Genomic DNA, 15,961 nt, shown 5'->3' with positions numbered 1-15,961 from the left:
TACATCAGTTGTGTTCTTTCATTTCATTGTTAAATATGTCGGCAACTAACAATCAGTAAGAGTTCGTTTAGTCTTCCAAACTCTCTCACCCTCCTTAATGCGATCATTTTCTATTGTGTATGAGAGACAATTTACGAGAAGTCCGTTATTTAAATTTATTCTTAAATATGTCACTAACTGACGTTCATGAATGTCTACTTCATCTTCCAAACTCTATTCTTGCCCTGGTGAATTCGAAACTTTTCAATTGTAAGTATCTGACAATTTATTACAAATTCGTCGTTTCATTTTATTCTTAAATGTGTCAGTAACTAACGATGAGCAACAGTCTTCTCAATCTTCCAAGCTTTCCCTTTTGCCTACTGGATGAACTTGCTTTTCAATTTTAAATATTTGAAAATTTACTAAAATGACGTTCTTTCATATTCTTCTCATACATGTCTTCATCTAGCGATCAGCGAGAGCCTGCTTCACTATACAATCACAGCTCTCCCCTTGTGATTGCACTAACAGTTCAATTGTAAATCTCTGACAATTTACAACAATTACGTCTTTTCATATTAGTCTTAAATAAGTCAGTAACTAACGATCAGCAAGAGTCTCCTTCAACTTGCAAACACTCCTTTCATTCTACTGAATGGAATCACTTTTCAACTGTACATATCTGACATTTATGTCTATTCCTTTCTTTCGTTACACTAAAATATGTCAGTATCTAGTGATTAGCAAGAGTCTTCTTCCTATTTATAACACTCCTTTCGTTCTAAAGGATGGACTCACCTTTCAATTGTAAATATCAAAATTTAAGACAATTAAGTTGTTTCAATTTTTTAAGATTAGTCAGTGACTAACGATCAGCAAGAATTTTCCTCATATTCAAAGAAATTCTTTCGCACTACAGAGATGTTTCACTTTTCAATTGTACATATCTGACAAGTTACGACAATTCCATAGTATCATTTTTCAAAAATTCGTCAGTGACTAACGATCATCATGATTTTAGTCTATCTTCCAAACACTTCTTTGGCCCTACACATTTTACTCGCCTTTCAATTGTAAATACGTGAGAATTGACCAGAAATCCATTGTTTCCTCTTATTCTTAAACATGTTAATAACTGTGAATCTGCAAGTGTCTCCTTCAGCTTCTACGCTCCTTTAGCCCTCCAAAATATACTGAACTTTCAATTTTAAATATCTGACAATTTACGACTACTCCCTTCTTTAATTTTATTTTGAAATATCTCAGTAAATAATGCTTAGCAAGAGTCTGCTTAATATTCCTAACACTCCTTTCGTTCTACTGTAAAGACTCACTTTTGAATTGTAAATATGACACTTTACGACACCCCGTTCTTTCATTTTTTCTAGATAAGAGAGTGCCTAATGGTCAACAAGAGTTTGCTTCATCTTCCAAACACTTCTCTCGAACTACATAAATGAATCAATTTTCTCTTGTGAATAGCTTATAACTTTTACGATTCCGCTCATAGATTTTATTCTTAAATATGTCGGCTACGAAACATCATCAGAAGTATAATACTATACAGTACTTTCGACCTACTGAATAAACCCGCTTTTCAATTGTAAATATCTGGCAATTTACGACAATTAAGTTCTTACATTATATTCTAAAACTAGTCAGTAAGTAACACGTATAAAAGTCAGCTAGAGCCTGCATCATCTTCCACACAGAATTTTCGCCCTACTGAATGCACTCACTCTTCAACTGTAATATATCTGACAATTTAAGATAACTTCGTCTTATCAATATATTCTTAGACAAGTCACTGACTAACGAATACCAAGGGTCAGCTTCGAAACGCTCCCTAGGCCCTAGTGAATGGACTGACTTTATAATTGTAAATGTCTGAAAATTTACGACAAAACCGTTCTTTTTTTTTAAAAAAAAAAAAAAAGAAGTCAGAGACTAAGTATCAGCAAAGTCTGCTACGATAAACTCCTTAGGCCTAGTGACTGGACTCACTTTTCAATTGTAAAAAAAACGGACGATTTACGTCAATTACATTCTTTTATTTATTGTTAAATATCTGAGTAACTAAAGTTCAGCAATAGTCTAGTGCAACATCGAAACAGTCCTTTCGCCCAGTAGAAGGAAATCACTTTTAAATTGAAAATATGGCAATTTATCAGAATTCAGTTCGGTCATTGCTTAAAAAGTAAGTCAGTGAGTAACGATCAGCTAAGGTCTGTTTCCCCTTAAAAACACTCCTTTTGACCTATTGATACAATCATTGTTCAACAAAAAATGTATCACAATTTACGACAATTACGTTCTTTTGTGTTATGATTAAATACGTAAGTAACTAAGATCAAAAAGTTTCAGCTATACATCCTAGCACTGTTTTTGCATTACTGAATGGAATCACTTTCCAATCGTAAATATCTGTCAAAGTACGAAAAATCCGTTGTTTCATTTTATTCTTAAATATGTCAGTAATTAACGACCTCTAAGAGTCTGCTTCAGCTTCTACACTCCTTTGCTTTGCTGACGGGACTCACTTTTCCCTTGGAAGCATTTGATAACTTACGACAACTAAGGTCTTTCATTTTATTCGTCAATAAGTCAATAACTAACGATAGGAGAGAGACTGCTTCATCCTTGGAAACCTCCCTTCCCTACTTATCATATGTAAATATCTTGGGATGTACAACAATTCTGTTGTTTCATTTTATTCTTAAATATGTCAGTTACTAATGATCATGAGTCTATTCCAGCTGCCGAACTCTCCTTTCGCTTTACTCGATATACTGGACTCTCTTTTCAATTGTAGATATCACATACGAAAATTCCTTTCTTTCATTTTATTCTTCAATTATGGATCAGCAAGAGTCTGTCTCATCTTCCAAACGCACCTTTCGCTCTACCGAATGGACTCGCTTTTCAATTGTAAATATCTTACAATTTACGACAATACTGTTCTTTCATTTTATTCTTATATATGTCAGTAACTAACGATCAGCAAGAGTGTGCTACATCTTCTAAACTCTCTTTTCACCTTACTGAAAGGACACACTTTTCAATTGTAAAAATCTGACAATTTACAACAATTCAGTTCTTTTATTTTATTCTTAAATAAGTCAGTAACTAAAGATCAGCAACAGTCTACTTCATCTTTGATAAATTCCCTTCGGTACTATTCGAACATTATTATCTTACAGTTTGCGACAAATCTTTTTCATTTTATTCTAAAATATGTCATTAACTAACGACCATCTTAATAACTCTGCTTTCGCTTTACTCGATAGACTCTCTTTTCAACTGTAGATATCACAATATACGAGAATTCTGTTCATTCATTATTTCATAATTTTGCTAGTAACTAGCGGTCAACTAGAAAGCTACTTCCAAACAGTCCTTTCCCCTAATTGATTAAACTCGTTTTGCAATTGTAAATATTTGACTATTTGCGACAAATACATCGACTTATTTTATCCTTGCATAGTTAAATAACAAATGATCTTAAACAGTCTGCTACATCTATGAAATACTCCTTTCACCTTATCAAATGGCCTCACTCTTCAATTTTAAATGCCTGAAATTTACGAAACTTCCGGTCTTTCATTTTATCTTTAAATACTTCTTTAGCTATTGATCACCAAGAGTGTGATTCATCTTCCAAACACTCCTTTCGCCCTATTGAATGGGCTCACTTTTCTACTTTAAATATCACACTATTAAATTAACTCATTTCTATCATTTTGTTCTTAAAAATGCCAGTACCATACGATCAACAGGGGTCTACTTCAGCTTCCAAACACTCCTTTCGTTCTACTAAATTGACACACTTTTGAATTGGCAAATATCACAAATTGCGACAATTTCGCTCCTTCATTTTATAAATGTCAGTACTAGCCATCTTCAAGAATCTGCTTCGTCTACTAACACACCTTTCTTCATACTGAATGTACTCACTTTTATATTGTAAACATCTGACATTTTGCGATATTGACGTCCCTTCATTTTACTCTTAAATATGTCAGTAAGTAAGGATCAACAAGAATCCTCTTCATCTTCCAAACACTCGTTTCGTCCTGGTAAATAGATTCACTTTTGAAATCTAAATATCTGACAATATACGACAATTACGTTCTTTCATTTTAAACTTAAATATGTTGTAACTAGCGATCAGCAAGAGTCTAGTTCAGCTTCCAAACATCCTTTTGCCCTACTGAATGTAATCGCTCTTCAATAGAAAATATCTCACTATTTACAATAATCCCGTCCTTTCCTTTTATTCTTAAATATGTCAGTAACTAACGAATAAAAAGTTCTGCTTCATGTTCCTAGCGCCGTCCAATTGTAATATCTGACCCTTTTTATAAAAAATCCATTGTATTTTATTTTTAAATATGTCAATAATTAACAATCTGCATGACACTGCTTCAGCTTCTACACTGCTTTGCCCTGCTGAAGGGACTTTTTTTCTTCAATTGTAAACATTTGACAAATTACGTCATCTCAGTTCTTTCATTTTATTTTTAAATATCTGACTAACTAACGATTAGCAAGAGTTTGCTACATCTTCTAGAAACTCCTTTCGGCTTACTGAATGACCTTATTTTTCAATTGTAAATATGTTAAATTTACCACAATTCCGGTCCTTCATTTTATTTTTAAATACGTCTGCAAGGATTGAATACCAAGTGTCTGCTTCATCTTACAAAAATTTTTTTCGCCTTATTGAATAGACTCACTTTTGAATTGTACACATCTTACAATTTATGAAAAATCGTTGTATAATTTTATTCTTGAAAATGACAGTAACTTACGATTAGCCGGTGTCTGCTTCACATTCCAACAGTTCTTTCGAACTACTGATTGGACTTACTTTTCAATTGCAAATATGACGATTTACGAGAATTGCCTTCTTTCATTTTTTTAAAAAATAACTCAGTGGCTAACGATCAGCAAGAGTCACCTTCATTTTCGAAACACTCCTTTAGCCCTACTGAAAGGGCTTACTTTTAATTGTAAATTTCAAACAATTAACGAAAATTCCGTTTTTTTCATTTTATTCTGAAACATGTCACTAACAATCCATTACCAAGAGTTTGTTTCTTCCTCGAAACACTTCTTTCGCCTTACAGAATCTCCTCACTATTCAACTGTAAATATCTGATAGTTTACGACAATAACGTTCATTCATATTATTCTTAAATGTGTCTGCAACTTACAATCTGAAATAGTGTGCTTCATCTTCTAAACTCTCGTTTCGCCCTACTGAACGAACTCTCTTGTCAATGGTAAATATCGGACAATTTGCTGCAATTCCGTTTTTCCAATTGATGGGATAAATAGTCTCCATCAGCTTCCAAACCCTCCTTTTGCGCTACTGAATTGAAACCATTTTCAACACAAAATGTCTTTAACTAACGAACGGCAAAGTGTGCTTCAACTTCCTTACAGTCTTTTCGCCTTGCTATATAGATTCACTTTTCAAATGTCCAAACTTCCAATGAAAGACATGGTCGTTCTTTCATTTTATTCTTAAATATGTGAATAACTAACGATCAGAAGAGACTGCTTCATCTTTGAGAAACTACCTTCACATTGTAAATATCTTACAATTTACAAAAATTCCGTTTATTCATTTTATTCATTAATACGCTAGTAACTAATGATCAACAAGAGTCAGCTACATCTTCCAAACACTCCTTTCCCCTGATTCAGTAGACTGAATTTGCAAGTGTAAATATCTGACAATTTAAGACAAACCATTTCATTTATTTTATTCTTAAATATGACAGTAATTAAAGATCTGAAACAGTCTGCTAAATCTTCGAAAAACTCCTTCCGCCTTACTTAACGACCTAACTTTTGAATTGTACATAACTGAAAATTACGACAATTCCGCTCTTTCACTTTATTTAAAATACGTCTGTAAGTATTGTACACCATGATTCTGCCTTATCTTCCTAACACTCCTTTCGTCCTACACAATGGGCACACTTTTCTACCATACATATCAGAACATTAAAGACAACTGCTTTCTATCATTTTTTAAATCAGAAATGCCAGTACTTTACGATAAGCAAGAGTCTACTTCACCTTCCAAACACTCCTTTCGTTCTACTGAATGGAATTACTATTTAATTGTAAATATCTGACAATTTACGACAATTCCATTCTATCGTTTGATTTTAAGATTTGTCAGTAACAAAGAATCAGCAACAATCTGCTTCATCTTCCAAACATATCTTTCGCCCTACTGAACGGACTCACTCTTCAACTGTAAATATCTGACAATTTAAGGCAACCTTGTTCTATCACACTTTTTTAACATGTGAGTGACTGAGAATCAGGTAGTGTCTGCTTCAGCTTCGAAACACTTCTTTCGCGTACATGAGGACTCGCTTTTCAACTGTAATATCTGACAATCTAAGAAACTTCGTACTTTCACTTTATTCCCAAACATGTCAATAAATGATGATCAGCAAGAGTCTGCTTCATCTTCCAAACGCACCTTTCACCCTACTGGATGAGTCACTTTCCAATTGTCTAACTATTTACGACAATACTGTTATTTCATTTTATTCTTCTACATATCAGTAACTAGCAATTAGCAAGAGTCTGCTACATTTTCTAAACTCTCTTTTCGCGCTATTGAACGGACTTACCTTTCAATTGTAAACATCTGACAATTTACGACTATTCTATTCGTTCATTATATTCATAAATACGCTAGTAACTAACGATCAACAACAGTCAGCTACATCTTTCAAACACCCCTTTCCCATTATTGAGTGGGCTTAGTCTGCAATTTTAAATATCTCACTATTTACGACAAACCGTTTGGTTTATTATATTCTTAAATATATCAGTAACTAACGATCCGAAACGGTCTGGTACATCTTCCAAAAACTTCATTTGTATTACGAAATGGCCTCACTTTTCAATTGTAAATATTTCAAATTTACGACAATTCCGCTCCTTCATTTTATTTTTAAATACGTCTGTAAGTACTGATCGCCAAGAGTCTGCTTCATCTTCTAAACACTCCTTTCGCTCTATTGAATGGGCTCATTTTTCTACTGTAAATATCAGACTGTTAAAGACAACTCCTTTCTATCATTTTATTCTTAAAAATGCCAGTACCATACGATCAGTAAGAATCTACCACAGTTTCCAACACTCCTTTCGTTCTACTAAATTGACTCACTTTTGAATTGCAAATATGATAAATTACGATAATACCGTTCCTTCATTTTTTTATATGTCAGTAATTAGCCATCTTCAAGAGTCTGCTTCATCTACTAACACACCTTTCGCTATACTGAATCGACTCACTTTTCAATTGTAAATATCTGACAATTAGCGAAAATAACGTTCTTTCATTTTATTCTTAAATATGTCAGTAGGTAACGATTAAAATGATTCCTCTTCACCTTCCAATCACTCGTTTCGCCTTACTGAAAAGACACATTTTAAATTAACTAGCTGAACCTGGGCACTCTACACTGCGCATCATTGGCAAATGATCATAGATTTCCTTCTCATTCCTCACATCTGTACAAGTCCCTTTACACACACAACTGAAAGACGTATTGATTAGAAAAAAGGAAAGGGGTATCATAAAAGGGAGATTTTTTTCGATTATTTTGTCTCAATATCTCGAACTGTTTAAAAGATTTGAGCCTACTTCCAGTTGGAGTTCCTAATTCATGTATGTCCAGTGTTTTCTTTCTTCTTGCATGCAGTACGTAATGAGCAATTACATTTAAAACACAATTAACTGTAATGTCCTTTCGGCAAAACACTCAAAAAATAAAGCTTCATCTTAGATCGGAGAAATGGTTATCTTTCCTTTTCGATTATTATTTGCCCATGAAACAGGCGCCTGAGACATATGATCCCTTATATACAACAATGTGGTGTGGGAATGTATAATGCGTAGGATAGGATGCTTTAGTTTTTTTTTAATTTCAACACATCCAATGTACCCGTAAATAGGTAATAAAGAAATAGTGTCCATGTTTCCTTTTTTTTTAATATTCAATTAGAAATGGACAATCTACATGAAATTTGCAATCGACAAGTGAAAACGTCATCTTTCTATAGGCTGTAGTTTCCGAGATCTCATTACACTGTTCAACAACGAAAATACAAATTGAACAAAATCAGCTAATTCTTATTGATTTTGTGGTGCTGATCACGAATTTGAAAGTTATTTTCGAATATTAGCTCTACTTTTCGTTTTACAGGCATGTCTAATATAATAACACTTTAAAAATAAATATATTCGCTTCGTTTGGGGTAAAATGTTACACCGATCCAGCAACACTGGAGAAACTATATGAACGCTTGGTTTCATTGTATTTCTTATCTCAGTAGTGTTCTGCTATTGTTAGAAAAGACAGGTTTAGTGCAGTTATCAGCGTTTTGGGTGTGACGTTTGTGTAGTGCAGGACATAAAAATACAACTACAAGTACTCAAAAATACTGGTATTTTGAATGTATATTTTTAAATAGTTGTCGGAACTATTTCAAGTGACATTTTGAGGATTTCAATAAACAAGAATGCCGCGAAATTGTGTAAACAGTGCGGATAGCTTCTGCTACGTGTTTGGGGAAGTGACATTTTCCTCACAAAAGCAGACTATAACACCACTAATAAGAAAAGCCTATCAATATTACTTTGGTTGTAAAATTGGAGACCAAGATAAATCTTGGGCAGCCCACATTGTGTGTAACACTTGTGCCAGCAATCTAAGAAATTGGATTAATGGGAAGGGGCGCTCAATGCCTTTTGCAGTGCCCATGATTTGGAGGGAGCCAAGCGACCACATCAGAGACTGTTATTTTTGTATGGTTCCTTCCGTCAAGAAGGGAATTTCCACGAAGAAGAAGCGGACCTTGATCTATCCTAGCATTCCTTCTGCAAAGCGCCCTGTTCCACATGGAGAAGGACTACCTGTTCCTGACCCACCTAAAGAATACGATCTTTTTTCTGATGATGATCAAGAAGTTGAAGCTCCTGAATCAAGTACTTCGAAGGACCCTACGTTTGTTGTAGAAGAACCTCCATGTGATCCACATAGACTTACTCAAGTGATCTAATCAGAGACTTGGACCTCTCGAAAAGCAAAGCCGAAATTTTAGCGTCACGCTTAAAGCAATGGAATTTATTGCAGGAAAAAGTAAATATTTCAGTGTATCGGAATAGGGAGAAGATAATCACTTCATTTTTTACTATGGAAGACACACTTGTGGCATGTACAGACGTAAATGGTCTCATGAGGGCACTTAAAATTAATTACGAACCTACGGAGTGGAGGCTCTTTATAGATTCGTCCAAGGTGAGTTTAAAGGCAGTGCTTTTACATATTTGAAATGAACTTCCTTCAATTCCTGTAGGTTACGCAGTTCATATGAAGGAATCTTATGAAAACTTGAAACGTTTACTTCAAGCCATTAAATATTACGATTTTTAGTGGCTCATTTGTGGTGACCTTAAAGTAATAGCACTGTTGCTAGGTATGCAGTTAGGGTATACAAAGTATTGTTGCTTTATATGTGAATGGGACAGTAGAGATCGTGGATCTCATTACCGCAAAAGTGATTGGAGTACCAGAGAAACTCTTCAGCCGGGAGTGAAAAATGTGCAGCGTAACCGAATTTTGCTTCCCCCTCTACGTATTAAATTAGGTCTTATGAAAAGTTTTGTTAAGAGCATGAACCAAGAGGATCAGGCCTATAAGTACCTAAGAGGACAATTCCCTCGATTAAGTGATGCCAAAGTTAAAGAGGGTGTTTTCATAGGGCCACAGATTAGGCAACTATTCAAAGATCACAAGTTCGACGAAATTCTCCAAGGTGAGGAGAAAGCTGTGTGGGAAAGCTTGAAGAGTGTTTGTTCACAGTTCTTGGGAACACACCGAGCAACAAATTACAAACAACTGGTAGCAAAGTTGTTATTGTGCTACGAAAATCTTGGTTGCAATATGTCTCTGAAACTCCACTTTCTTCATTCACATCTAGACTTCTTTCCCGAAGATTGTGGAACAGTAAGTGACGAACATGGTGAGCGTTTCCATCAAGATATTGCAGCCATGGAGAAGAGATATGAGGGAAAGTGGAGTTCTAACATATTGCCCGACTACTGTTGGACTATTGCAAGGGATGTTCCAGATGTAACCTACAAAAGGCAAGCCAAGCGAAGACGCTCAAAATAAAATAAACATAATCCTGTACAAGGGATCACTTGAAACTTTTGTCTACATTGCAGTGTAGTTCTTGCACAAAAAGGTATTTGTACATATTTTTCATGTTTTGATGTTAATACTGATTTTTATTACGGAATTGTTAATGTTTAACTTGACCATGTTTACTTTATTTTCTGTATCGCAGTGAAACTGGTATTTGCGCAATTTTGAAAAAGGGAGTACAACGGTATAGAAAGCTATAGGTTAGAGTACTTCTTAACTCCCCAGCTTATCACATCCCAGTGAAATAGATTTAAAAAAGTGAAATGTAGGTTTTTACAAAGAATTTGCTTAAATGTTCTATAAATATTAATACATTTGTATATATACAGCTACTGTTGTACAAGGGCGTTTTTCTTCACAACCTGAGCTAAGAAAATTCTTCTATTATCATTTCCTTTCATACTATGCTTAAATGAATGTAAAAATCGCAATTTCAAAGAATTTACATACTTTCGATCAAAATTTGTTGAACAGTGTTACCGAAAGGATTGACCACTAACATATAAACGTCCAAAAAATGTAGTTTAAAAGAACTTGGAACATGGCAGCACAATTCACATGCATTGATTTTAGAGAAGGTTTATTAAAATACAAACGCTTTGAACAATAATTTTAAAACAAAAGCTTCATTAAAATGGTGCATTTGACTAATTTCTTTAAAGTACACATACTCAAAATGTTATGTTTGTCTCTGTTATACATGAAAACACACAACCGTAAATGAAAGATATGAAAGCCAAAGTTATCGGTTGGAGCTCGGTCGCTTTGAGTTGATATTGTAGCATTTTATTAGATAGATTACATGAGGATGTACGACAAATCCGTTATTTCAGTTTATTATTAAATAAATCAGAACTAACGTTGAGCAAGAGTTCACTTCAGCTTCCAAAGATTCTTTTCTCCCTGCTGAATGAACTCACTTTTCAATTGTAAACATCCCTTAGTTACGACAATTCCGTTCTTTCATTTTATTTTAAAATTTGTCAGTAACTAAGAATCAGCAAAAGTCTGCTTCATCTTCCAAGCACATCTTTCGCCCTACAGAACGGACTCACTCTTCAACAGTAAATATTTATCAATTTAAGACAGCTTTGTTACGTCACTTTATTCTGAAACATGTCAATATCAAACGATTAGCAAGATGTATATACGTTTGTACAGTTATCCTGTATCACATAGTGTCTGATGAAGCTATAAGTCAAAGGGTTAGTTGACGAAACTGTAACACGTGTTGAATTTTAACGAAAATATAGTTTTTCTCAGCAAATAATTAGTTTATATCTATCTATATATATAAAAGAGAACGCACAAATCCTTTGTGAACTCATCACGCTAATACGGCTGAACCAATTTCTTTCATTTTTGGGGGGTTATTAGGATTTGGACCCTAGATGGTTTTTATCATATCACTTTAATTTTTAATTACCAGTGTCTTGAGATAATTGACCATTCATGTGTCCATACGTACAAATCCTTTGTTATTAGTTCATCATAGGTAAAAATAAACGTATTTATATGCAACCCGCATGACCATGTGACTCGGCGGGTTAACATAAATGACAGGCGATATAATGTTAACATTTACTGGAATCTACTATGGTTTTTATCATATCACTTGAAAGCGAAAAAGTAAAAATTATCTAATTAACAAGGTTTATTGCGTTCCGGGGTGACCGCAGCGAAGCGGGGTGAACGCTGCTAGTTTATTCTAAAGTATGCCAGTAGCTAGCGATCAAAAAGAGTCTGATGAATCTTAGAAACACTCCTCTTGCCCTACTGAGTGAGCTCACTCATTTTAGAACCAACTTTCCAATTCTAAATATCTTTACAATAACGACATTGTTTCATTTTATTCTTAAGTATGTCAGTGACTAACGATTAGCAAGACTGTGCTTCTTCTTCCAAAATCTCGTTTCGTCCTACTGAATGGACTCAGTTTTCAATTGTAAAAATCTCACAATTTGCGACAACCACGTTCTTTCATTTTATTCTTAAATATGTCTTCAACTATCAATCCGCGAGAGTCTATTCCAAATTCTCCTTTGGCCCAACTGAATAGACTCACTTTTCATTTCAAGAAAACTGACAAGTTACAACAATTCCGTTCTTTCATATTATTCTGAAATATGTCAGTAACCAGCGATCGGGAAGAATCTGCTCCATCTTTGAAACACTTTCTTCGCCATACATGTGGCGTCACTTTCCAATTGTAAAAATGTGACAATTTACGACAATTCCATTCCTTCATTTTATACTAATATTCGTCAATAAATAATGATCACCAAGAGCCTGCTTCAACCACCAAACATTCCTTCGTCCAATTCAATAGACTCACTAATCTATTGTAAATAACTGACAATGACGACTATTCCGTTTTATCCATCAATTCTTACATATGTGAGTAAGTTATTATCAGCAAGAGCCTGCTTCAGTTGTCAAATACTCATTTCGCACTACGGCATGGACTCACTTTCAATTGTAAATATCTGACAATTTACGACAATAATGTTCCTTCATTTTATTCTTAAATATGTCAGTAACAAACGATCAGCAAGAGTCTTCTTCATCTTCCAAATATCCTTCAGCCCTACTGAATGGACTCACTTTTTTATTGTAAATATCTGATAATTTACGACAAATCCGTTGTTAAATTTATTCCTCAATATGTCAGTATATAACGATAAGCAACAGTTTCCTACATCTTCCAAACACTACATTCCCCCAAGTGAATGAACTGATTTTTCAATGTAAATATTTGGCAATTTACTACAATAAAATTCTTTATTTTTATATTATATTATTATCGTATATGCCTTCAACTAACAGTCAGCAAGAGTATGCTTCATTTACCTGCCTCTCCTTTCTGTCTACTGAATCGACTCACTTTTCTATTGTAAAAATCTAATAATTGGGACAATTCCGTTGTTTCATTTAATTCTTAAATATGTTCTCAACTTACAATCAGCAAGTCTTCTTCAACATATTAACTTTCGTTTCGCCCTACTGAGTGGACTCGCTTTTCCATTGAATATATCTGCCAATATAAAACAATTTCGTTTTTTCAATGTTTTAAATACGTCAGTAACTAACGTTCACCAAGAGTCTGTATCAAATTCCAAACACTGCCTGCTCGTATAATATGAACCTACTTTTAATTGTAAATATGTGCCAATTACTACAATACTGTTCTTTAATTTTAAAAAAAAAATAAGTGAGTGACTAACGATGAGCAATTGTCTGCTTCATCTTCCAAACACTCCTTTCACTATACTGGATGGACTAATTTTGAATCGTAAAAACCTGAGAATTTACGACAAATCCCTCTGTTCATTTTACTCTTAAATTCGAGAGTAAATAATGTTCAGCAAGTGTCTGCTTCAACCTGCACACATTCTTTCCTGCAACTGAATAGACATTCAAATTAATTATAAATATCTGACAATGACGAAAATTCCGTTCTATCATTATATTCTTAATATGTCAGTAAGTTACGAGCAGCAAAAGTCTGCTTCAGCTTCCAAACACTCCTTTCGCCCTTCTACATAGATGCGTCTTCAATTCTATATAACTTGCAATTTACGACAATTTTATTCTTAAATATTTCAGTAACTAACGACCAGCAAGAGTCTATTTACTTCCGATGCCAATCACTCCTTTGACAAACACTGTATTGTAATCGCTCTTCAATTGTAAATATCTGACAAGTTACGACAATTTCCTTATTTCATTTTATTGTAAGCTATGTCCGTAACTAGCAATAACCAAGAGTCTTCTCATTAAAAAAAAAAAAAAAAAAAACACTTTTCGCCTTACCGAATGAAGTCACATTCCAATTATATACACCTGAACAATTACGAGAGTTCCATTGTTACATTCTATTCTTATATATTACTGTAACTAAGGATTAGAAATAATATACATCAGCTTCCACACTCCTTTCACATTCTGAATGGGCCCACTTTGAATTGTAAATATCTAAAAATTCCGTTAATTCATTTTATTTTTAATTACGAGGAGCAAGAGTTTGCTTCATCTTCCAAACGCTTCTTTCGCCGTAACGAATAGACTAATTTTTCACTCGTAAATAGCAGAGAATTTACCACAATTCAGTTCTATCAGTTTATTCTTAATTAAGTCTTTAAACAACGATCAGCAAGATAATGTATTAGCTTCTAAACACCCCTTCGTCATATTGAATAGACTCGCTTTTCAATTGTAAAAATCTGACAATTTACAATTTACAATATCTGACAATTGCATTATTTCATTTAATTCTTAAACATGTGGGAAACTAACGATCAGCATGAGTGTGTTTAGTCTTCTTACACTCCTTTCGCCCTACAGCATGGACTCATTTTGCAATTGTAAATATCGGACAATTTATGACAAATTCCGTTCCACTCCGTTCCTTCATTTCATTCTTACAAATGTCGACAACTAAGGATTAGCAAGAGTCTACTTGAACATCCAATCATTTCTTTCGCCTTACTCAATTGCCTCGCTTTTCAATTGAAAAAATCTGACAATTTACTACAATTCCGTACTTTAATATATATTTAAATACGTCAGTAAATAATATACACCAATAGTCCTTATTCTTCCAAACACACCTTTCACCCTGCTAAGTAGACTACTTTTTTTATTCTAAATGTATGACAATGTACGTCAACTTTTCCTTCATTTTATTCTTAAATATGTATGTAACTAACGATAAGCAAGGGTCTGCTCCATCTTTGAAACATCCCGTTCGCTACTTTTAAATGTAAATATCTTACAATGTACGACATTCCGTTCTTTCATTTTGTTCTTAAATATGTCAGTAACTAACGATCATGAGGGAATATTTCAGCTTCCGAACTCCCCTTTCGCTTTGCTGCATAGACTCTTTTTTTCAATTGTAAATTAAATATAAATAATATAAAGAAATTCCGTTCTTTCATGTTATTCTTAAATATGTCTGCAACTATAGGTCAGTGAAATTCTGCATTATGTTCGAAACACACCTTTCGCCCTACTGAATGACTCACATTCCCATACTATATATCTGACAATTTCCGACAAATCCGTTCTTTATTTTTATTCTTAAATCCGTCAGTAAGTAATGATAACCAAGAGTCCGCTTATTCTTCCAAACAGTACTTTCATCCTAGTAAATGGACTCACTTTTCAATTGAAAATATCATAATTTACAACTCTGTTTTCTGATTTTATTTTCAAATTTCTCAGTCACTAAGTCTCAGCAAATCACTCTTTCATCTGACGAACAGTCTTTCGGAAAACTGAATGGACTCAATCTTCAATTGCAAATACCTGTCAATTTCCGACAATACGGTTCTGTCATTTTATTCTTAAATATGTCTTCAACCAACAATCACCAAGTGTCAGCTTTCGCTTTGAAACACACCCTTCGCATTGCTGAATGGAATTAAATTTAATTGCAAATATCTGAATATTTGCGATATTAACGTTCTTCAGTTATATTCTTAAATATGCAAGAGTCTATTTACTTCAGCTTCCAATCACTCTTCCGAGCTATATATTGCAATCACTCTTCAATTGTAAATGTCTTACAAATTACGACACTTCCCTTAAATCATTTTATTCTTAAGAGTATCAGTAACTAACGATCTTCAAGGGTCCGCTTCAGCTTCCACACTCCTTTCGCACTTCTGAGTGAGCCCACTCTTTAATTGTAAATATCGAACAATTTGCGACAACTCTGTTATTTCATT

This window comes from Thermobia domestica, chromosome 10 (genome assembly GCF_964235325.1).
Source record: "Thermobia domestica chromosome 10, izTheDome1.hap1.1, whole genome shotgun sequence".
NCBI lineage: Eukaryota > Metazoa > Arthropoda > Insecta > Zygentoma > Lepismatidae > Thermobia > Thermobia domestica.
The sequence above is the reverse complement of the archived record's forward strand: the minus strand, read 5'-3'. Positions refer to the sequence as shown.